The 24975-nt window shown below is 48.5% G+C and overlaps 1 protein-coding gene across 13 annotated transcripts in view; it reads left to right on the forward strand.

Annotated features, from left to right (window-relative positions):
- Window positions 1-9570: 9570 nt before the first annotated feature.
- Window positions 9571-24975, forward strand: part of SMARCA4 (SWI/SNF related, matrix associated, actin dependent regulator of chromatin, subfamily a, member 4) — a 114474-nt gene continuing 99069 nt past the window's right edge. For 6 of the 13 annotated variants that reach the window (XM_053583226.1, XM_053583232.1, XM_053583231.1 and 3 more), the window contains exon 1: window positions 9572-9837. The gene's annotated coding sequence lies outside the window, so the exon portion shown is untranslated. Of the gene's footprint in view, window positions 9838-9889; window positions 10000-24660; window positions 24678-24975 lie in introns of those variants that run through there. The other 7 variants (XM_053583220.1, XM_053583228.1, XM_053583219.1 and 4 more) reach the window with 3 other exon arrangements.

Here is a 24975-nt window from a genome sequence, read left to right on the forward strand (position 1 = left end):
TGTTGATTATTCTTAATGGAGACCCAATGTGTCATAATTCAGACCGGCTATTTTTGTTTGTTTGTTTGCAGTTTGGCCAGGGCTGGGTTTGAAACTGCCACCCTCGGTATATGGGGCCGGTGCCCTGCCCACTGAGCCACAGGCCCTGCCCTCTCCCTCTTATTTTCTGCAGTATACATCTGACTACTAGGTTTAGAAAAATCACTTTCTTGTGAGGCATGGATTTGAGGGCAATAGGCCATGTTTGATTAATAAATCCATGTTTTGTTAATAAATGATTTCATCTTCCAAGGATGGTTTGAAGATATTACTAAACATGTATCCACCTTACAGTAGCAACTTAAGGGGATGTATTTTACACCTTTATATAATGAACTTGGGTAATCTTTTAATTTTAAGCCTCAAGCCAAGTACAGTGGCTCACACCTGTAATGCTAGCAATATGGGAGGCCAAGGTGAGTAGACTGCCTGAGCTCTGGAGTTCAAGAACAGCCTGAACAAGAGGGAGACCCTGTCTCTACTGAAAATAGAAAAAACTAGCCAGGCATTGTGGCGGGCACCTGTAATTCCAGCTACTTAGGAGGCTAAGGCAAGAGGATCACTTGAGCCCAGGAGTGTAAAGTTGCTATGAGCTATGACGCTAGGGCACTTTACCCTGGGCAACAGAGTGAGACTCTGTCCCTACCCTTGCAAGAAAAATTAAACCTTTCTAAGGCCTGTAATCCTAGCACTCTGGGAGATTGAGGTGGGAGGATTGCTTGAGCCCAGGAGTTTGATACTAACTTGAACAATGTAATGAGACCGTGTCTCTATCAAAAAATAAGACAATTAGCTGGGCATAGTGAGGTATGACTATAGTCCTAGCTACTTGGGAGGCTGAGACAGCAGGATCGTTTTAAGCCCAGAAATTTGAAGCCTGCAATGAATTATGATTTTACCACTGCACTCTAGTGTAGGCAACAGAGAAAGTCTCTGTCTTAAAAATAAGTAAATAAATGAATAAATAGGCTTGGGCGGCGCCTGTGGCTCAGTGAGTAGGGCGCCGGCCCCATATGCCGAGGGTGGCGTGTTCAAACCCAGCCCCGGCCAAACTGCAACAAAAAAAATAGCCGGGTGCTGTGGTGGGCGCCTGTAGTCCCAGCTACTCAGGAGGCTGAGGCAAGAGAATCGCTTAAGCTCAGAAGGTGGAGGTTGCTGTGAGCTGTGTGACGCCACGGCACTCTACCAAGGGCCATAAAGCGAGACTCTGTCTCTACAAAAAATAAATAAATAAATAAATAAATAGGCTTGGCACTTATAGCACAGCGGCTAGGGTGCCAGCCACATACACCGAAGCTGGCAGGTTTGAATCCAGCCCAGGCCTGCCAAATAACAATGACAACTACAACCAAAAGACTGTAGTCCCAGCCACTTGGGAGGCTGAAGCAAGAGAATTGCTTCAACCCAAGCGTTTGAGGTTGCTGTTAGCTGTGACGCCACAGCACTCTACCCAGGGCAATAGCTTGAAACTCTGTCTCCAAATAAATAAATAAATAAACTTCTAAATCTATTTATCTATGTACTGTTGATTCTGTTTCTCTGGCCCTGGCTAACATATCCTATGAGTTAATAAGATCACTAGAGAAGGCCACCATTCTTTTTTTGTTTTATTTTGAGACAGAGTCTCACTATGTCACCCTCTGTAGCTAGTTGCTGTAGCATCACACCTCACAGCAACCTCAAACTCTTGGGCTTAAGCAATTCTCTTACCTTAGCCTCCCAAATAGCTGGGACTACAGACACCTGCCACAATGCCCGGCTTTGTCTCTAAAAAAAAAAAAAAGTCTTACTTTGTTGCCCTTGGTACAGTGCCATGTCACAGGTCACAGTAACCTCCAGCTCTTGGGCTTAGGCGATTCTTGCATCAGCCTCCCGAGTAGCTGGGACCACGGGCTCCTGCCACAACTCCTGGTTATTTTTTGTTGCCGTTTGGCTGGAGCCAGGTTTGAACCTGCCACCCTCGGTATATGGGGCCAGCGCCCTACTCTCTGAGCCACAGGCACCCCTATTTTTTTCTTTTCTTTCTTTCCTTTTCTTTTCTCTCTCTCTCTCTCTTTCTTTTTCTTTCTTTCTTTCTATTGAGACAGAGTCTCACTTTGTGGCCCTCAGTAGACTGCTGTGGCATCATAGCTCAAAGTAACCTCTAACTCTTAGGCTTAAGCGATTCTCTTGCTTCAGCCTCTCAAGTAGCTGGGACTACAGGCGCCTGCAAAACAAAATGCCTGGCTTCTTTTTTATAGAGAGGGGTCTCACTCGGGCTCAGGTTGGTCTCGAACCTCTGAGCTCAGGGCAATCCACCCACCTTGGCCTCCCAGAATTCTAGGATTACAGGTGTGAGCCACCATGTTGCAATTGTCATTGTTCCTTTAGCTGGCCAGGTCCGGTTTGAACTTGCCAATTCTGGTGTATGTGGCCGGCGCCCTCCCCACAGGCTACGGGTGCTGCTTTTTTTTTTTGAGACACAGTCTCAAACTGTCACCCTGGGTAGAGTGCCCTGGGCTCAAGCGATCCTCTTGCCTTAGTTTTTCTATTTTAGTAGAGTAGGGGGTCTCACTTTGGCACAGGGTGGTCTTGAACTCGTGAGCTCAAGCTATCCACCTGCCTTGGCCTCCCAGAGTGCTAGGATTACAGGAGTGAGCCACCGTCCCCAGTCATGACCACCATTCTTCAAAGTCAAAAATATAAGAAACTCCTGTATAATATGGTACCAGGCATGCATAGCAGAATTTATGTATCTATTTATCTGTTAAGGGCCATGTAGTGTGTTTTCCCCTTTTGGACACTGTGAATAGTTCAGCAGCGATGAACATTTATTTACCAGTATTTGATTTGTTTGAGTACTGGTTTTAAATTCTTTTTGGTCAATATCTAGTATGTAGATGGTCTTTTTGGTTGGTTTGTTTGTTTTTTTGAGACAGAGCTTCAAGTTGTCACCCTAGGTAGAGTGCTGCAGCATCATAGCTCATGGCAACCTCGAACTCCTGGCTCAAGTGATTCTCCTGCCTCCACCTCCCAAGTAGCTGGGACTACAGGCGCCCACCACAATGCCCAGCTATTTTTAGGTTGCAACCGTCATTGTTGTTTGGCAGCCTGGGCTGGATTCGAACCCACCAGCTCAGGTGTATGTGGCTGGCACCTTAGCCGTTTGAGCCACACGCGCCAAGCCCAGATGGCCTTTTAAAGTCATAAAGCTGGATACAAAGGTATGAATGTAGACAGAGATCATAGTCCTGGGGAAGTTCATTAAGTTCATTAAGAGGTCAGCATGAAGAAGAGGAATCCACAAAGGCGACAGACAGAGAAAAAGCAGTTAATGGGCTAGGAACAAATCAAGGAGAGTGATACCCTGGAAGCCTGGAAATGAGATTGTTTCTAGGACGGAGGTCAAGGAAAGTGAAGATGAGAACTCTTCCCTGGATTCAGCAGCAATACTGTGACCTTGACAGTGGTCAGTATTTTCAGTGGAGCAGGAAAGGCCCAAAAGGAGAAAGTTTAATGGAAATTAGAAAAGACCTAAATAAACAGAGAGGTATACCATGTTCATGGACTCAAATACTTTATATTGTTAAGACAGTAATTTTGCAAGAAAACAAAACAAAACAAAAAGATGGTGATCTTGCTCAAGTTCATCTGCTTCAATGTAATTCCAAACAAAATCTCATGTTGTTTTTGTTATAAAATGACAAGCTGAGTCTAAAATTCACATAGAGGCTGGGCGTGGTTGTTTGCGCCTGTAATCCTAGCACTGTGGGAGGCTAAGGCGGGTGGATAGACTGAGCTCATGAGTTCAAGACCAGCCTGAGCAAAAGCCAGACCTTGTCTCTACTAAAAACAGAAAAACTGGGCGGCACCTGTGGCTCAAAGGAGTAGGGCGCTGGCCCCATATGCCAGAGGTGGCAGGTTCAAACCCAGCCCTGGCCAAAACTGCAAAAAAAAAAAAATAGAAAAACTGAGGCAAGAGGATCACTTTAGCCCAAGAATTGGAGGTTGCTGTGACTTATGGTGCTATGGCACCCTACCCAGGACGACAGCTTGAGATTCTGTCTCAAAAAAAAAAAAATTACTTACATGCTGTGCAGTGGCTCATGCCTATAATCCTAGCACTCTGTGAGGCCAAGGCAGGTGGACTGTTTGGGCTTAGGAGTTCTGGATCAGACTGAGCAAGACTGAGATCTGTCTCTACTAAAAATAAAAAAAATTAGGCATTGTGGTGGGTGCCTGTAGTCCCAGCTACTCAGGAGGCTGAGGCAGGAGGATTGCTTGAACCCAGGACTTTGAGGTTGCTGTCAGCTAGGCAAGGCTTACGATAGGGCAGTCTGACGTGGGCAAGAGAATGAACAGCTGGCTCAAGTAAAGAACATTTACACAGAAATGCAAGGGACCTAAAGTAGACAAAGCAATATGAAAAAAGAACAAAGCCTGAGGACTATTTGATTTGAAGGCTTATTATAAAACTGCCTGTGCCTCAGTGGGTAGGGCGCTGGCCCCATATACAGAGGGTTGTGGGTTGGAACCCAGACCCGGCCAAACTCCAACAAAAATATAGCTGGGCGTTGTCATGGGTGCCTATAGTCCCAGCTACTCGGAAGGCTGAGAGAATCGCCTAAGCCCAGGAGTTGGAGGTTGCTGTGAGCTGTGACACCACAGCGCTCTATTGAGGGCGATAGAGTGAGACTGTCTCTACAAAACAATAAAAATAAAACTGAAGTAATTAAGGGAGTGTAGTTTTGGCATAAACGCAGATACATAGATAATGAGCACAGAATCCAAAAACAGACCCAGTCAACTGATTTTTGACGAAAGTTACAAGGGATTTCTTTTTTTTTTTTCTTAGAGACAGAGTTTCACTTTATCACCCTCATGGAGTGCCATGAAGTCATAGCTCACAGAAACCTCCAACTCCTGGGCTTAGGCGATTCTCTTGCCTGAGCCTCCAGAGTAGCTGGGACTACAGGGGCCCGCCACAACACCCAGCTATTTTTTGTTGCAGTTTGGCTAGGGCCAGGTTTGAACCTACCACTCTCGGTATATGAGGCTGGCACCCTAATCACTGAGCCACAGGTGCTGCCCATCAAGGGAATTCAATGGGGAAGAGAACAATCTAGAACAACTCGTGCTGGAATAACTAGACATCTCTATGGAAAACAATGAACTTGATCCTTACTTCCTAGCATATACAAAAGTTAACTCAAATGTATCACAGGCATAAATATAAGCACTAAAGGCATCAGGTTTGTTTAAACAAGGATTTCAATGCACTGACAAGAATCACTACTGTGGGTGGTGCCTGTGGCTTAAAGGGGTAGGGCACCAGCCCCATATGCTGGAGGTGGTGTGTTCAAACCCAGCCCTGGCCAAAAACTGCAAAAAAAAAAAAAAAGAGAATCACTACTTGTCTACAGGGTTGTTCTCCACCGGCATCCTCTGTTTAAAAACTAAAGAGGACTTAAAAATGTGTTTATTTACTTAATTTATTTGATATAGTCTGATTGTGTTGCCCTAGCTAGAGTGCAGTGGCATGATTATAGCTCACTGCAGACTTGAATGTCTGGGGACAAGCAATTCTTCTGCCTCAGCTTATGAAGTAGTTGAGAGTACAGGCATGTATCACAATACCTGGCTACTAATCATGATTATCTTCAAAGAGATGAGGTTTTTATTTTATTTTTGTTTTGAGACAGTCTCACTTTGTAGCCCCCAGTATAGAGTGCTATAGCATCATAGCTCACAGTCACCTCAAGGTCTTGGGCTCAAGCGATTCTCTTTGATTCAGCCTCCCAAGTGCCCGCCACAACGCCTGGCCATTTTTAGAAATGGGGTCTTGCTCTAGCTCAGGCTGATCTCATGAGCTCAGGCAATCTGCCTGCCTCAGCCTCCCAGAGTGCTGGGATGACAGGGGTCAGCTATTACACCTGGCCAAAATGAGGTCTTGCTATGTTGCCTAGGGTAGATTCAAACTCTTGGGCTGAATGATCCACCTGCCTCAGCCTCATGTAGTTTGGACTATAGGCTCATGTAAAGGAGGACCTGGTTCAAAAGAGGACCCTTGATCCTTTTTCTCTGCCAGTGTTTCCATGTCTTAATCAGCCAGCTACACAAAAAAACTAAATGTTTTCTTTTTTTGCAGTTTTTTGGCCAGGGCTGGGCTTGAACCTGCCACCCCCGGCATATGGGGCCGGCACCTACACCTTTGAGTCACAGATGCCGCCCATGTTTTCCAGTTTTTAAAAATTGTGATAACTGGGGCAGTGCCTGTGGCTCAGTGAGTAGGGCGCCGGCCCCATATACCGAAGGTGGCGGGTTCAAACCCAGCCCCGGCCAAACTGCAACAACAAAAAAATAGCCGGGTGTTGTGACAGGCACCTGTAGTCCCAGCTGCTCGGAAGGCTGAGGCAAGAGAATCGCGTAAGCCCAAGAGTTAGAGGTTGCTGTGAACCGTGTGAAGTCATGGCACTCTACACGAGGATGGTACAGTGAGACTCTGTCTCTACAAAAAAAAAAAAAAAAAAAATTTGTGGTAACTGACTACACACTTGATTCTCCTTCTTCACCTCTCATGCTCACTCTTAGAAGTTCTATCTCTTCTACCTCCACGTTCTTCCACCCTTCTACTTCTACCATCTTCACTCCAGTCCAAGGTGCCAAGTTTTCCACCCTGTGCCACCACAAGGGCCTAAACAGATTCATCATTTCCCCTCCTTACTCTCCAGCCCAGTCTTGGCTCCGCAGCCAGAGTAGCTGTGAGATTATCCTAATTAAAGCTCTCATAGTGGGTCATCTTCCCACCATGCTCCAGGAAAAGCAAGACATCATCATCAGATTCACAAGGTTTTGTCTGGCATGGCTGCTGCTAAGCTCCCCTCCTAGTCACACAGACATGTTCCATTCCCTTATCTTTTTTTCCTTCAGAGTCTTTGCACATCCTGTTTCCTCTACTTAATGCCAACTCCTCCCTGCTACTGCTCATCCTTTGGATCTTGACATAAATCCCATCCTCAGAGGTGTCCACCTGATAACTTGGTCCCAGGAAGGCTCTCTGCTCTTTTCTAGCTCAGGGCTTGCATGTCCAGGGGGGTATAAGAAATGCTGTTTGAGAGCCAGGCACTGTGCCTCATGCCCTAGTGACTGAGGAGGCTGAGGCAGGAGGATTGCTTAATGCCATGCGTTCATGAAAAGACCAGGCAACACAGTGAGACCCCATTTCTAAAAAAAATAATTTAGTCAGGTGTGGTGATGGAGGCTGAGGCAAGAGCATCACTTGAGTTCAGGAGTTTGAGCTATGACACCACTGCACTCCAGCTTGGGTGACAGAGCAACTCTGCGTCTAACGAAAAAAGAAGCACTACTTGAGCGAATGAGGAATCGGATTCAGATAGTTTGCTCACTTACTATGTGCACTACTCAACAATACTGCCTAAGGATCAGAAAGCTACCAGGTGAAGCTGCCTGCCTTAGCTGCTTGAGCCACAGGCGCTGAGCCCAATCTATTTTTTTTTTCAAAAGGTCTGACTCTAAACAACCTCCACACAGGCTGTATTGCTGTGGCCCACTATAGCTCCTGGGTTGAAAAAATGCTCCTAACTCAGCCTGACAGTAGCTGGGACCACAGCTTGGCCTCCCAAAGGCCTGGGATTACAGGCATGAGCCACAGCACCTGGCCCAGGTAGTTTATTTCTACTTCTGTTTCTTTTTGAGACAGAGTCTCAAACTGTTGTCCTGAGAAGAGTGCTGTGCTGTTACAGCTCACAGCAACCTCAAACTCTTGAACTTAAGCGATTCTTTTGCCTCAGTCTCCCAAGTAGCTGGGACTACAGGTGCCCGCCACAACGCTCAGTTATTTTTTGTTGCAGTTGTCATTGTTGTTTAGCAGGCCTGGGCCGGGTTCCAACCTGCCACCTTTGGCGTATGTGGCAAGTGCCCTACCCATACACTGAGCTATGGGAACTGCCTTCTACTGCTGTTTCAACATAGGTTATTTTTTTTACAGAGACAGAGTTTCACTTTGTCGCCCTCAGTAGAATGCCATGGCGTCACAGCTCAAAGCAACCTCCAGTTCTTGGGCTTAGACGATTCTCTTGCCTCAGCCTCCTGAGTAGCTGGGACTACAGGCACTGCCACAAGGCCTGGCTATTTTTTTTTGTTGTTGCAGTTTAGCTGGGCCCGGGTTCGAACCCACCACCCTCGGTATATGGGGCCAGCGCTCTACTCACTGAGCCACAGGCTCTGCCCTTAACATACTCTTAGTGGAGGGAGGTCCATGCTAGATGTGTATTCACTAGCGACTAAAATTGGCAGTATCTTTGACATTTATACTGAGACGAGTGAGACAGGCTACTTAAGAAATGTGCAGGAAGGGCAAAAGAGGCAAGGCTAAGGGGGTAAGCTGAGACTTAGAAAACGAGGAAGAGCAAGCCTGAGAGGAGAGAGTGAGGACATTCCAGGCTGAGAAACCAGATTGTAGGACCTGACTTTGGGGAGTGCTTGTCAAGTTGGCATAATTCTTTTAAAAACACAGAGAAGCAGCAAAGAGGCTCAGGGCTTTCACACATGGAACAAGGTTCTCTCTGCTCCTTTTCTGTTTGTATTCAAAAATCGTCTTCGCAGCGAGGTGGTTTCTTAGGTGCTCTATTTAAAATTTCCAAGATTCGGGCGGCGCCTGTGGCTCAAGGAGTAGGGCGCCGGTCCCATATGCCAGAGGTGGCGGATTCAAACCTAGCCCCGGCCAAAAACCACAAAAAAAAAAAAAAAAAAATTTCCAAGATTCTCTCTCCCTACCCACGTCTCCTCCGTACACTGAGCATTTTACTTGTTAATCTTGGTTCTTATCTTCCTCCCTCACTAGATCGTGGGCTCCACGACCTCCAGTAGGAGGTCAGTTAAGTATTGGCTAAGCTAATGACCGGCACTCGGTAGGTTTTTCTTTTTTGAGACAGAGTCTTACTTTGTCGCCCTCGGTAGAGTGCCGTGACTTCATACCTCACATCAACTTCCAACTCTTGGGCACAAACGATTCTCTTGCCTCAGCCGCCCTAGTAGCTGGGATTGCGGGCGCCCGCCGGCTATGCACTCGGTAGGTTTTGCAAAACAGGCGGCCACGCTCGCGATCCCCGCCAGGCCCTGTCGCCCCAAACCAGGGATCAAAGCGGTTCCCAGGCCCGCCCTTAGCCTGCGAGCCGACTCTGCCCTGTCCAGGCCCAGCCTGTCTGACTCCCGCCCCCATGCACGGCCCCAGGTATCCACTGCGGAGCCTAAAAGCCCCTCCACATGCCCTCGCCACAGACCCCACCGCCACCCCATTCCACCCCCCCACACCCGCGTCTCCCGGTTGCCGCCACCGCCGCCGCCACCTCCGCAGTGGCGCCCGCTCTGCGCATGCTCGGCCTCGAAAGGACGCGCGGCGTGCGGAGGACGAAGTTGCCAACGCGCAGGCTTCAGTACGCCGCACAGAGTAGGGAGGCGCTTCGACCGCGCGTTTATTATTCTGGCCACACCCACCTTCTCAAGCCCCTTGGCTGGCGCGCACGCGCATGGGGAGCGGAAAGCCGGGCGGACAGCGGAAACTGAAGAGACAGTCCACCGGCACAGTGAGGGGAGCGGCGAGTGCGCGCGCAGCGGAGGCGCGGGCGCCGTGTATTGGAGGGGCCGCCCAGTAGGGCGGGCGCGCGCGCGAAGCTTTCTCTCCCTTAGCTGCGGCGGCTTCTTTGTTTCGTGAGGAGAGGCGAGACGCCCTCTCAGTCCCTGGCCCCGCGTGGAGGGGCGGGGGCGGCGCCGGGAAGGCTACGGCGCTGGCGGTTCCCGGTAAGAAACTCGGGCCGCGGGGGAGCGTGGCGCAGGGCTTGGGAGGACTGTTTGAATGGAGCTGGGGCGCCGAGGGGGAGGGGGCCGCAGGCGCCTGAAACAGGGCTAGGATACGGTGGCGCTGGAGGATCAAGAAACCCGGCTGGCAGCCGCGCGCATAGGGTAAGGTACAGTGTAGCGAGGCCGTGGTGGCTAAAGTATCTGCGGGCCAGTGGGGTCCCGCCCGCGTGGAGGCCGCGTCCCACCCCCCACACCTCCCCCGTGCGCGCTCTCTCCTGAGTCGCCGGACAAAGATTGGTCCTCTACCTTCCCCTGGCTGGCCTGGGTTCCGGCCCCCATTCGCGGACTGTGTTGTGGCGGCTGCAACAATAGGCAGGCGTCGGGGCTTTTCTGGCTGTATTGTAACGGGTCCGACCCAAAGGCTGCCTTTTTGACTAGGCTGTTATCGGGACTCTAGCAAAACCCCCAGCTATGTCCAGCGTTGCTTGGACGCGAGCATTCATTAGCAGCCTCCTTATGTTAGCAGACCTAAAATTTTTTTTTTTTTTTTTTCCGTAGAGACAGAGTCTCACTGTACCGCCCTTGGTAGAGTGCCGTGGCGTCACACGGCTCACAACAACCTCTAACTCTTGGGCTTACGCGATTCTCTTGCCTCAGCCTCCCGAGCAGCTGGGACTACAGGCGCCCGCCACAACGCCCGGCTATTTTTTTGTTGCAGTTTGGCCGGGGCTGGGTTTGAACCCGCCACCCTCGGCATATGGGGCCGGCGCCCTACTCACTGAGCCACAGGCGCCGCCAGCAGACCTAAAATTTTATTAAAAATCCCCTCATTCCAGATTGTCAAGGAAAGGCAAATGACTCCCCCAGTTTTTTGCAATTAGTGACATGAAATGTTTCTGGCCCCAAGTGACGGGATGTGGGGTAAGAGGGTTCCGCGGCTGGTTGGGGAAGACGGAGGAAACTGTTGTGGAAAGCATTGTTTTTCTTTCGCGTTCTCCCTTCCCCCCAGTCAGTTGGTTAAGATTAAGGCTTTTATTTAAAACATGGACATTTTAGGTGAGTGTTTTGTGCCTATCCTCAAGACTACAATCTTGATTTTTAGTTATTTATTTTTTTGGTCAGTGACTCTTTGGGGAAAACAGAATTGGAATAAGGGGAAGCTCCACTTCTCAGGAATTTGAAACAAGTTTTCAGTTTGGATTGACAGGCTGGATTCAAGTTTAATTCTTGGCCCTGGTAGTCACTTAGCTGTGTGACTTTAGGCCAAGTGGCTTAATCTCTCTGAATTTCTTAGTTACCTCATTTGTGAAAGGGCTGTAAAATGATGGTTCCTGGCAGATGGTAAGGACTATAGTTATTGTCTGGTTCAAGCTCCTCTGTCATGGTTGAGGAAATACTTGTTGGGTCCCCACTGGGTGTTGGGAGATTAGAGGTGCATGCCTCCAGTCTTGTAGAGGAACTGGTGTAAAGGTGGGAACAAAGCCCTTTGACCTATCATTGAATCCTTACAACCTGCAATGTGAGAAGGATACAGGCAGGGGATCCGAAGGAGGCAGGGATCAGGGAAGCTGCACAGAAGATGGGTCCTTCACTCACAATCATGGAGGATGTGCAGGCTTGTATTTTGACTCTGCTTAGTACCTTGGACCAATCATTATTCCCATCTGCTACACCTGCACATCACCTCGGTCCTTTCCTGTGTAGCTTGTTTGCCCGGTTTGCTCCTGAATATCTGGGGCCTAGCACATGGTCCTGAGTGAGCCTTTGTGGAATGAATGAGGAGGGTCCTTGGAAGGATCATCTGTGTAAAGCACTTGACACATGACTTGAGAGTGGCTTGTAAGTGATACATGTTAGTTGCTGTTGCTGGTTTCATTTTATCTTATTTATTTATTTTATTATTATTATTATTTTTTTTTTTGCAGTTTTTGGCTGGAGCTGGGTTTGAACCTGCCACCTCCGGCATATGGGGCCGGTGCCCTACTCCTTTGAGCCACAGGCGCTGCCCTATCTTATTTATTTTTGAGATAGTGTCTTGCTCTGTCTCCTGGGCTGGAGTGCAATGGTGTCATCATAACTCACAGTAATTTCAAACTTCTGGGCTCAGGGATCCTTTTGCCTCAGCCTCCCAAGTAGCTGGGCACATATTACCAAACTTGGCTAATTTTTCAATTTTTTTTAACTTTTCTATTTTTTTTTTTTTTTTTTTTGTAGAAATGGGGTCCCTCTCTTGTTCAGGCTGATTTTGAACTCCTGGCCTCAAGCAGTCCTCCTGTCTTGGCCTTCTAAAGTGCTAGGATTACAAGTGTGCATACCCAGCCTGTGGTAGGTTTTGAATTTTCTGGGTTGTTGTTTCCCAAATTTTAGTTGCTCCCCCCAGCCCCAACCTGGTAGGGCTTGGTGTGGAGTATAGGGTGGTGGTGAGGATGGAGCCCTCCTGGAATCAGAACTCCTACATTCACACTCAGCTTTCTAAATCCTAGCTTTATAGCAAGTAAAGCACTTCCTAGGGAGGGCCCCCTACTTGTGAAACAGGTAGGACAAGGGTGCCACCTCAGATGGTTCTTGTGAGAATTGAACAAAGTGCTTAACAATGACCCACCTGGCACCTGTGATTCTCTTGTCTCAGCCTCTTGAGTAGCTGGGACTACAGTGACCGCCACAACGCCCAGCTATTTTTAGAGATGAGGTCTTGCTGTGGCTCAGACTGGTCTTGAACCTGTTGTTTTAGCTGGCTGGGGCTGGGTTTGAACCCGCCACCCTCAACCCTCAGTAGATGGGGCTGGCGCCCTACTCAGTGAACCACAGGCGCTGCCCCCCCACCCCCCACCTTGAATAACAGTGAGAGGGTTGGGTGTGGTGGCTCTTGCCAATAATCTTACCACTCTGGGAGGCTGAGGTGGATTGCTTGAGCTCACAAATTTTATCTATTTATTTATTTATAGGCAGAGTCTCAGTATGTCGCCCTAAGTAGAGTGCTGTGGCGTCACAGCTCACAGCAACCTCAAACTCCTGGGCCCAAGCAATTCTCCTGCCTCAGCCTCCCAAGTAGTTGGGACTACAGGTGGCTGCCACAACACCTGGCTATTTTTTGGTTGTAGTTGTCATTGTTGTTTGGCAGGCCTGGGCTGGGTTTGTTCCCACCAGCTCCAGTGTATGTGGCTGTTGCCCTAGCTGCTGAACTATAGGCACCAAGCCAAATGAATTTTTTTTTTTTTTTTGCAGTTTTTTTTTTTTGGCCCGGGCTAGGTTTGAATCCGTCACCTCCAGCAAATGGGGCCAGCGCCCTACTCCTTTGAGCCATAGGTGCTGCCCATGAATTTTATTTTTTATTTTATTATTATTATTATTATTTTTTGTAGAGACAGAGTCTCACTTTATGGCCCTCGGTAGAGTGCTGTGGCCTCACACAGCTCACAGCAACCTCCAACTCCTGGGCTTAAGCGATTCTCTTGCCTTAGCCTCCCGAGTAGCTGGGACTACAGGCGCCCACCACAATGCCTGGCTATTTCTTGGTTGCAGTTTGGCCGGGGATGGGTTTGAACCCGCCACCCTCGGTATATGGGGCCGGCGCCTTACCGACTGAGCCACAGGCGCCACCCTATTATTATTATTTTTGAGACAGAGTGTCACTATGGTTACCTCGGTAAAGTGCTGTAGCGTCACAGCTCACAGTAACTTCAAACTCTTGGGCTTGGCTCGGTGCCTGTAGCTCAAGTGGGTAAGGTGCCAGGCACATACACCAGAGCTGGTGGGTTTGAATATAGCCTGGGCCCACCTGAATATTTTTTTGTTGCAGTTTAGCTGACCTGGGCTGGGTTCTAACCTGCCAGCCTTGGTGTGTGGGCCAGCGCTGTAATCACTGTGCTACGGGCGCCGAGCCAGCTCATGAGTTTGAGACCAGCCTGAGTAAAAAATAGCTGGGCATTGTGGTGGGCGCCTGTAGTCCCAGCTACTCAGAAGGCTGAGGCAAGAGGATTGCTTGAACGTAGGAGTTTGAGGTTTCTGTGAGCTATGATACCATGGTACTCTACCCAGGGACACAAAGTGAGACTGTCTCAAAAAAAAAAAAAAAAAAAATCAGGGTGGTGCCTGTGGCTCAAGGAGTAGGGCGCCGGTCACATATGCCGGAGGTGGCGGGTTCAAACCCAGCCCTGGCCAAAACCCCCCCCAAAAAAAAAAAAATCAATGAGAGGGATGTGTTACACCTATGAAGGGAACTGTTACCACTGTTGGGATATTGGGGAGACATCAGAATCACCAAGTTGAACTGCAGTTGCTACTTAACCTTACCAGGGTTACAACTAAGAAGTGCTAGGCTGGTTAGTGTGACCAGTGTGTCTTGGCTGAAGTGTTGTTACCTTTATGCTGCTATATTATTAAGTTTTCGGGGTATGGATGTTATGGCATGTTAATCATGGCCTTGACTTTTTTTCATATGTGGGAAGGGGCCTTTAGGGGCCGCCTAGTGGCTGGGTTTGTTGGGAGATCAAGTTTTGAGCAAAGCAGAGAGAAGAGATCCATGGATTTCCCTCCAGTTCCAGTGTGTGCTTTTTTTTTTTTTTTTTTGAGACAGAGCCTCAAACTGTTGTCCTGGGTAGAGTGCTGAGGCATTACAGCTCATAGCAATCTCCCAATTCCTGGGCTTAAGCGATTCTCTTGTCTCAGCCTCCCAAGTAGCTGGGACTACAGGTGCCCGCTACACGCCCAGCTACCCTGTTTCCCCAAAAATAAGACATCCTCTGAAAATAAGACCTACTTATAGGAAAGATAAGACATCCCCTGAAAATAAGACCTAGCGCATCTTTGGGAGCACACCTTGAAATAAGACACTGTCTTATTTTTGGGGAAACAGGGTAGTTTTTGGTTGCAGCCATCATTGTTGTTTGGCGGGTTCGGGCTGGATTCAAACCTGCCAGCTTAGGTGTATGTGGCTGGTGTCTTAGCCTCTTGAGCCACAGGCACCAAGCCTTTTTTAAAAATTTTTTTTTTTTTTGTAGAGACAGAGTCTCACTTTACTGCCCTTGGTAGAGTGCCGTGGCGTCACACGGCTCACAGCAACCTCCAGTTCTTGGGCTTACATGATTCTCTTGCCTCAGCCTCCCGAGCAGCTGGGACTACAGGCGCCCGCCACAACGCCCGGCTATTTTTTTGTTGTTGCAGTTTGGCCGGGGCTGGGCTTGAACCTGCCACCCTCGGCATATGGGGCCGGCTCCCTACTCACTGAGCCACAGGCGCTGCCCTTTTTTAAAAATTTTTGAGACTAAGTCTCATTTTGTCACTCTGGGTAGAATGCCATGGTGCCACAGCTCATAGCAACATCAAACTCTTGGGCTCAAGAGATTCTCTTGCCTCAGCCTCCTGAGTAGCTGGGTCTGCAGGTGCCCACCACAATACCTGGTTGGTTTTCTATTTTTAGTAGAGACAGTGTCTTGCTGTTATTCAGGCTGGACTTGAACTCCTGAGCTCAGGCAGTCCACCTGCCTTGGCCTCTTTGGGGTGGTTTTTTGATTATATATATATATATATATATATATATTTTTTTTTTTTTTTTTGTAGAGACAGAGTCTCACTGTACCGCCCTTGGGTAGAGTGCCGTGGCGTCACACAGCTCATAGCAACCTCTAACTCTTGGGCTTACGCGATTCTCTTGCCTCAGCCTCCTGAGCAGCTGGGACTACAGGTGCCCACCACAACGCCCGGCTATTTCTTTGTTGCAATTTGGCCGGGGCTGGGTTTGAACCCGCCACCCTCGGCATATGGGGCCGGCGCCCTACTCACTGAGCCACAGGTGCCGCCCTTGATTGTATATTTTGTTTTTGTGGCTATAGGGTCTGACTGTGTTATCCAGGCTGGTCTTGAACTCCTGGGCTCACGTGATCCTCCCCACAGCCTCCTGAGTACCTGTGACCACAGGCATGCACCATTGTGCCCTGCTTTTTGGAGTGTTTAAATTCTCCTTTCACTAGCAGGTCATGCTCCACTGGCTCAGGAATCAGGTGTCTGACATGCAGTTGCCCCTTCATCTATTTTGGTGGTAAACTTGAGAGGGAGGGTCTGACGTGTGCCACCATGGCTTGCTCTAAAAGTCCCAGTAAAGAGATGCATTGTGCCCACAGTGTTGAGACTGGCCCTAACGATGGTCCAAATGAGATGCTTGCACTGCACGGAGTGCAGGTGCACTCATGGGCCTTACCCACATCCCTAGAACATCTGGGTGTCCTGCCTGTTGGAGTGGTTATCTTTGCTTGCTCTTGGTGCCTTTTTTTTTTGGAGACTGAGTCTCACTATGTTGCCCTATGTAGAGTGCCATGGCAACACAGCTCACAGCAACCTCACACTCTTGGGCTTAAGCGATTCTCTTGCCTCAGCCTCCAAAGTAGCTGGGACTACAGGTGCCAACCACAATGCCCAGCCATTTTTTTGTTGTAGTTGTCATTGTTGTTTGGCAGGCGCAGGCTGAGTTCGAACCCGCCAGCCCCGGTGTATGTGGCCAGCACTGTAACCGCTGAGCTCCAGGTGCTGAGCCTTAGTACCTTTTCTCGACTCTAATCCTAGTAGTTTTTTTTTTGTTTGTTTTTTTTTCTAATAGAGGTAGGTCTCATTCTGTTACCCAGCCTGGAGTGCATCATAGCTTACTGCATCCTCGAACTCCTGGGCTAAAGTAATCATCCCATCTCATCCTCCTGAGGAGTTGGGACTACAGGCATGCACTACCACACCTGGCTGATTTAAATTTTTTTTTTTTTCTTTTTTTTGAGACAGAGCCTCAAGCTGTCACCCTGGGTAGAGTGCTGTGCATCACAGCTCACAGCAACCTCCAACTCCTGGGCTTAAGCAATTCTCTTGCCTCTGCCTCCCAAGTAGCTGGGATTATAGGCGCCCTGCTACAACACCCGGCTATTTTTTGGTTGCATCCGTCATTGTTTGGCGGGATGGGCTGGATTCCAATCTGCCAGCTTAGGTGTATGTGGCTGGTGCCCTAGCTACTTTTTTTTTTTTTGTAGTAAATTTTTTTTGTAGACAGGCTTTTACTCGGTTGCTTAGGCTAGTCTCAAACGCCTATGCTGAAGTGATCTTCCCACCTTGGCCTTTCAGAATGCTAGGATTACAGACATTAGCCATGGCACCTGGCCTTGTCCTACACCACCACCTTCTCCTTTTTTTTTTTTTTGAAACAAGAGTCTCAAGCTGTTGCCCTAGGTAGAGTGTTGTGTCATCATAGCTCACAACAACCTCCAATTCTTGGGCTCAAGCCATCCTCTTACCTCAGTTTTTGTATTTTTACTAGAAATGGGGTCTTTTTTTTTTTTTTTCACTGTGTTGCCCCCGGTAGAGTGCCATTACATCACAGCTCACAGTAACCTCAAACTCTTGGGCTTAAGCAATTTTCTTGCCTCAGCCTCCCAAGTAGCTAGGACTACAGGCACCCGCCACAGCATCCGTGTTTTTTTGTTGGAGTTGTTTAGTTGGCCTGGGCTGGGTTCAAACCCTCCACCCTTGGTGTATGTGGCTGGCACCCTAACCACTGTGCTATGGGCGCCGAGCCCTGGCTAGTGTTTGGTTGGAGTTGTCATTGTTGTTTAGCAGGCCCAAGCTGGGCTTGAACCTGCCAGCCAGCTTTGGTGTATGTGGCTGGTGCCCTTACTGAGCTACTGGCACCATGCCATAGAGATGGAGTCTTGCTTTTTGCTCAGGTTAAGCTCAAGCTGTCCACCTGCCTTGGCCTCCCAGAATGCTAGGATTGTCCTACACCTTTTGATCTTAAGCCCAAATCAGTCTGTCAGGCCCTGGAGTCAGAAAGACTTAAGATAGAACGTTAGTCTGTGTGACTTTGGGCGAAGGACTTAACTTCTTTCAGCAAAAATTCCTCTTTTCTTACAGGGTCTCCTGGGTCTTGGTAAATAACCACCTCCAGCCACCAGTCCTATATCAAGGGGATTCCAGTTGGGGTGAAATCCAGCTCTCTGGGCTCTGCCGAGGCTTGCTCTAGGATTTGGTCAGTTTCAAGGAATGGAGGCTTTTTTTTTTTTTTTTTTTTTTGGTTTTTGGCCGGGGCTAGGTTTGAACCTGCCACCTTCCGGCATATGGGACCGGCGCCCTACTCCTTGAGCCACAGGCACTGCCCGGAATGGAGGCCTTTTAAAATTCCTAACAGCACATGCCAGCCAAGGCCCTCCTGGTCAACCTGGTCATCCTTGACACTACTCTTTCTCTCTCTTTTTTTTTTTTTTTGTAGAGACAGAGTCTTACTTTACCGCCCTTGGTAGAGTGCCATGATGTCACAGGACTCACAGCAACCTCCAGCTCTTGGGCTTCTGCGATTCTCCTGCCTCAGCCTCCCGAGCAGCTGGGACTACAGGCGCCCGTCACAACACCCGGCTATTTTTTGGTTGCAGTTCAGTCGGGGCTGGGTTTGAACCCACCACCCTTGGTATATGGGGCCAGCGCCCTACTCACTGAGCCACAGGCGCCACTGACACTACTCTTTTTCTTACCCACACATCCATGTATCCATCAGTGTGTTTGGAGAAATCTAAAGCCAGTATCAGACTGAGTCACTCCTCTGCCCAGAATATTCAAGCAGCTCTTCATTGCACTAGATGCATCTAGAGTTTTGCCTCTTCACTATGACCATCAAGGCCTGTGACCCTCATCTACCCTATCTGCTGCCACCCAAATTCCCCTATCCTCTGAGATATGAAATATATTTGATCTTTGTGTGTTCCCCTCCACATGCGGAGGAGTGGAGCTGGTCACCAGAAAGACCAAGTGATTAGAGGGAGGCCTATGCAGAGAAGGCAGGGAAGCTCTGCCTGCCACTCCTGCCCCATACCTTGTGCTGTGCATCTTTTCCTTCTGGTTGTCCCTCAGTTGTGTCGTCTCTTTTTTTTTTTTTGTGGTTTTTGGCCGTGGCTGGGTATGAACCCACCACCTCCGGCATATGGGACAGGCGCCCCACTCCTTGAGCCACAGGCGCCACCCGTCTCTTTTTTTTTTAATTTCAGAATATTGGCTCGGTGCCTGTGGCTCAAGTAGCTAACCTGATCTGGTGGATTCGAATCCAGCCAGGGCCCACCAAACAACAACAGCTGCAACCACAAAAAAACAGCCAGGCGTTGTGGCAGGCCTGCCTGTGGTCCCAGCTACTTGGGTGGAAGAGGCAGGAGAATCGCTTGAGCCCAGGAGTTAGAGGTTGCTGTGAGCTGTGATGCCACAGCACTCTACCCAAGGTGACAGCTTGAGGTTCTGTCTCAAAAAAATAAAGAAAGAAAGTAAGAAACTAGCCAGGTGTAATGTGGGAGCCTGTAGTCCCAGCTCCTTGGGAGGCTGAGGCAAGAGGATTGCTTAAGCCCAAGAGTTTGAGGTTGCTAGGATGCCATAGCACTCTACACAGGGCACAGATTGAGACTTATCTCAAAACAGACAAATAACAAAAAGCCCTGCCTTCCTTTTTTTTTTTTTTTTTTGTAGAGACAGAGTCTCACTGTACCGCCCTTGGTAGAGTGCCGTGGCGTCACACGGCTCACAGCAACCTCTAACTCTTGGGCTTACGCGGTTCTCTTGCCTCAGCCTCCCAAGCAGCTGGGACTACAGGCGCCTGCCACAACGCCCGGCTATTTTTTTGTTGCAGTTTGGCCGGGGCTGGGTTTGAACCCACCACCCTCGGCATATGGGGCCGGCGCCCTACTCACTGAGCCACAGGCGCCGCCCAGCCCTGCCTTCCTTAATTCTGTGAACTCATTTAGCATGTTAATGATTCCCTCTGATGAAGGAATCATGGGGATCCTTGTTTTATAAGCTGGTTGGTCAGAAGTACTAGAGGCCGAGACATGCTGTTGGTATCTGAAGTGGTGACAGTCTTGTGGGACTGAGCTCTTGTGAGATCTCATGCCAACTCCAGCTGGAATTTAGAGAAATGGAGAATTGCTTGGATGGTAAAAACTCACACATCTGGTCATGGAAGTGTTCTGTGCTGTGACAGTGGTAGGAGAAAACTGCTTTTCTCTGAGTTGCTGTCAGTGGCGATGATGAGAATGCAGAGAAACAAAGAGTGATTTCCCTGTGTCTGCCTCAGCCACATTAGCCCACTGACTGTGCCCTGGAACATGCCAAGCATAGTTGCACCCATGGGCCTTTGCACTTACTGTTCCCTCTGCCTGTTGATGACCACATGGAGGCCACTCCAGACCACCTCTGGGATTCAGAGTGCCTCCTATCGGTTAATCCTGTGAACTCTTGGTTGTTTTTTCATGGCACTTCCACCTCCTGTGACACTGTGTCATACTTATTTGCATGTTTGTCTCTATTACTCAATATCTCCTCCTCTAGGCAAGAACTTTGTTTTTCTCTGCCAGACACACCCAGGGTCGGGATCCCTGCTTAGCACAATCATTACTCCATAGGTATTTGATGAGTGATCATCAGTGAGTCCTCTGCTGGGGTGGCTTGTCATGAGTGACAGGTATGGGTCTGTGCTCAAAATTGCCTTTTGAAGATATAGCAGGCAACAACAGACTGTGTCCTGGGCCATGACATGTGCAGTGGGTCTTCAGTGGGCCTTGAGCAGCTTTTTTTTTTTTTTTTTGGCAGAGTCTCACTTTGTCACTCTTGGTAGAGGACTGTGGCATCACAGCTCTTGGGCTTAAGCGATTCTCTTACCTTAGCCTCCCAAGTAGCCGGGATTACAAGTGCCCACCACAATGCCCAGCTATTTTTTTTTTTTTTTTTTTTTGAGACAAACCTGTGAGTGCAGGGAATCCAGGCTGGTCTCAAACTCCTGGCCTCAAAGCAGTCCTGTGTTGGCCACCAAGGTGCTGGATTATAACTGTGAGCCACCATGTTCAGCCCTTGTTCTGTACAAACAAAAAAAATAGAAGCTGTGTTTCACAAGGAGGTATTCCTATTGTCTTACTTGATGTGCTGGGTTACATCGTCACACTGGATCACGGTCACGTGTTTGAAAAACGCCCACTTAATTGATAGGGTAGCGTTTTCCATCTTGCATTGCAGACAGTACATCTTCCTGCTGGATTGCAGAGAGTTCCCTGAGGACAGAGAACCATCCTGGTTGTCTTTAGGTTCTTTGGTGCATTTAGTTGGGTAGGTTCTCTTAAGTGGGTTTCAAGTGAATAAAACCGGAAATCCCAATGAATAAAATGGTCCATAATTCCTGGTACTGAAAATAATACTTGATAATGATTTGGCATGCCTGCCTTGTGTAGAACTGAGAAAACATTGTAATTTATCATCAGGACATGGCATTTTCATTTCTGAAATGTTATTATTCTCTTTTAAATGTAGGGCAGGGTTTTGCTACTTAATTATATCGCAAGGAAAATGCCACAGAACAGCACTGGGGGAGCCCAGTCACTCTCAGGGATAAGCCATTTCTGCTTGTTCCCTAAGACCACAGATGCCTTGCCTCATGTGTAATTTTCAGGATACAAAAACAAGAGTGCTGGGCTGCGGAAAGGTGCCGGCCCCATATACCGAGGGTAGCGGGTTCAAACCTGGCCCCAGCCAAACTGCAACAAAAAAATAGCCAGGTGTTGTGGTGGGTGCCTGTAGTCCCCGCTTCTCAGGAGGCTGAGGCAAGAGAATTGCATAAGCCCAAGAGCTGGAGGTTGCTGTGAGCCGTGTGACTTCATGGCACTCTACCGAGTAAGACTGTGTCTCTACAAAAAAACAAAAACAAAACAAGAGTGCCATGAGCCATCAAATCAGATGGGGAAGGTTTGCTTATAGGCTGTTAGCGGGTTATGTTCACATGTAATAAATGGGCTGGTTTTGCTGAAGCCATTCTGCCCAGGCACTCTGTCATTACTTGACTCTGGCATTGTATCTGCTGCAAATGTGTCTGTGGACAATTTTTCCCAAGATCATAGAACAAAATAGGAAATATCCTAGTGCCCAACTTAAATGTAATGCTGGTTCTGAGGTGGGAAAAAAACCCCCATAATCTCAGCAAGCAGGTTTCTCAGGGGTCCTTTTGTCTGTCAGCAGCTTGCCCTACTGGGGCTGGTCGCCACAGTCATTTTTATTCATAAGACAAAAACTAAGAGTGACGTGAAATAAGAGACCAGATCTCTGGTTCTCAAGTAGTCTGGTTCCACATTTGAATGTAACAGATGTTTTTATATTACATGATAAATTTGATCAAGTTTTGAGAAGTAATGAAAATAATGTGCCTCTTAGGTTTATTAATTTTTCTCTTTTATTTCTACCCAGGCACTTACTTCCTAGGCATCTTTCCTGGGTTTTTATTTCATGGGTATTTTTCTTTTTTTCTTTTTGTAGAGACAAAGTCTCACTGTACCGCCCTCAGGTAGAGTGCTGTGGCGTCACACGGCTCACAGCAACCTCTAACTCTTGGGCTTACGCGATTCTCTTACCTCAGCCTCCCAAGCAGCTGGGACTACAGGCGCGTGCCATAACGCCCGGCTATTTTGTTTGTTTGTTGCAGTTTGGCCGGGGCTGGGCTTGAACCCGCCACCCTGGGCATATGGGGCAGGTGCCCTACTCACTGAGCCACAGGCGCCGCCCCCATGGGTATTTTTCTGACCTAAGTTATTTTTACTTAAAAAGTTTTTTTCTTTTTCTTTCTTTTTTTTTTTTTTGTAGAGACAGAGTCTCACTTTATGGCCCTTGGTAGAGTGCCGTGGCCTCACACAGCTCATAGCAACCTCCATTCCAACTCCTGGGCTTAAGCGATTCTCTTACCTCAGCCTCCCGAGTAGCTGGGACTATAGGCACCCGCCACAACGCCCAGCTATTTTTTGGTTGCAGTTCAGCGGGGCTGGGTTTGAACCCGCCACCCGCGGTATATGGGGCCGGCGCCCTACCGACTGAGCCACAGGCACCGCCCCCCCAAAAAAAAGTTTTTTTCTTTTTTTTTTTTTCGTAGAAATGGTCTCACTTTATCGCCTTTGGTAGAGTGCCGTGGCGTCACACAGCTCACAGCAACCTCCAATTCCTGGGCTTATGTGATTCTCTTGCCTCAGCCTCCCAACTAGCTGGGACTACAGGTGTCCACTACAACGCCTGGCTTACTTAAAAAAAACTTTTTTTTAAGAATTTGAATATAGAGCCTGTAATCCTAGCACTCTGAGAGGCCAATGTAAGAGGATCACTTGAGCTCAGGAGTTTGAGACCAGCCTGAGCAAGAGTGAGACCACATCTCTACTTAAAATAGAAAAATTAGTCAGGTGTCATGGTAGGCACCTGTAGTTTCAGCTTTCAGGAGGCTGAGGCAGGATAATTGTTTGAACCCCCCTAGGAGTTTGAGGTTGCAATGAACTAGGCTGATACTGTGGCACTCCAGCGTGGGCAGCAGCTAACTCAAAAAAAAAAAAAAATTCTGAATATAAAAGTAATAGATACTTATTGTGAAAAAATTAGGCAGAAACAAAAAACACCCAGCATCTGTGGTATGGAAAGTTTCCCCAACATGGGGCTGTGTTTATAGCAGTTTGGTGCCTGTTTCTTTGGACTGGCTTTTGTGCATGGAGTGATATGTGTATATTGATTTTTTTTTTTTGTGGCAAAATGGGGCTTGGGTCAAGCCCACCTTACTTTGGACCATCCTCCATGTCTATGTGTTCAGAGCTATCTTGTTTTTTCCCAAAGGTGCCAAGATTTCTGCAGCATGGATTGTGTGGGGGTTCTGATCACTGGGCAGTTGGGGGCTTCTCAAAGAAATTGAGGTGTTACAGTCATGTCACTTCCATACTCTGTACCGCCCTGGAGTAGAGTGCTGTGGCGTCACACAGCTCACAGCAACCTCTAACTCTTGGGCTTACGCGATTCTCTTGCCTCAGCCTCCTGAGCAGCTGGGACTACAGGCGCGCGCCACAACGTCCGGCTATTTTTCTGTTGCAGTTTGGCTGGGGCTGGGTCCGAACCTGCCACCCTCGGCATATAGGGCCGGCGCCCTACTCATTGAGCCACAGGCGCCGCCCTGGGAGCCTGTTTTTAATCTTGTGGCTTCCGGGAGATTTGACTGTCTTAGCTTTTAGCCTTTAGGTTCTTGTCCTAGAGTAAGTAGTTTCACTTCTGGCCTCCTCCCAGGCTATGTTCCCTCTTTGTGGCTGACCTTGTGTACGAAGAGGACCTGATCCAAGGGCTGCACATGCCTGGATTTGGTTCCCCAACACGTGCTGGCTGTTCTCAGCCCTAGGTCTCCTTGTCCTTTGCTTTTCTTATCTGCTTGGGTGTGATGAACTTGGCCTTTAGTGACTTGTCATACAGGGCCTCACAACCAAATCTAGATAGCACCATGAAGCCACCTGAAAGAGGCCTTAGAGATGACCATGGAACCGATGGCATTTGCTGAAAATGTTAACTTACTAGTTTCCTGTATAGACAGGCCAGGGGTGTTTGGTGATGGGGGAGGAAGGGTGGGAGGTGGTTGTTCCCTGGTTGAGCCTGTTGGGCCCTCCTGTGTTGGCATCTCAGAGCAAGGTGGCACCTGGCCCCACACCTTCCCCAACTCTCAGCAAGGCTGGGCCCACCCCAGCCCTCAGGTAGGGGCCAGCTGGCAAGGAGCACTTTGTTTTTCTGTGTTTTTTTTTTTTTTCCAGAAGCAGTTTGATGAGGGCTAAGAACACCATGTTTGTGACAGTGGGAGCCAGGAGGGTAAAGAAGTGTTTGTAGTAGCTCAATTTCATACTTATTGATTGCCTGGATGTGCATGTCACCATTAACAGTGTGTCCTTGTTTGTTCCTTGCAGCTGTGGTGCACATTAGCTAGCTGCTTCTGCCTTGTGTAGCCTCTGCATCCCGGAAGGGGACACCAGTGTGTTGTTCCTGGCCACTGCTGGGCAGGGGCATCCCTGGAGGTTTGTGCTGGGGGGAGGCTAAGTTTATAAAGGAAGCTCTCCAGAATGCTCTATGACTCAGTTTACTCACCTCTGCAGGTAAAGGAGCCCTTACTTCCTGGGTTTGATGGGAGGACTTGTGTGACACTCTTAGTACAGACCTGACAAGCACTGAACAACTGTTTGGTAAACCTGACAGGAGAGGGAAGCAGAATAGTAGGTACTTCCTAAGTGGAAGCATTTTGTATGTGTTAGCTCACTTGATGCTGCCACCTTTGAGGAGGACGTGGGTGTCTGATCTAACCTACAGGGAGGAAAT

This window comes from Nycticebus coucang, chromosome 3, assembly GCF_027406575.1.
Source record: "Nycticebus coucang isolate mNycCou1 chromosome 3, mNycCou1.pri, whole genome shotgun sequence".
Lineage (NCBI taxonomy): Eukaryota > Metazoa > Chordata > Mammalia > Primates > Lorisidae > Nycticebus > Nycticebus coucang.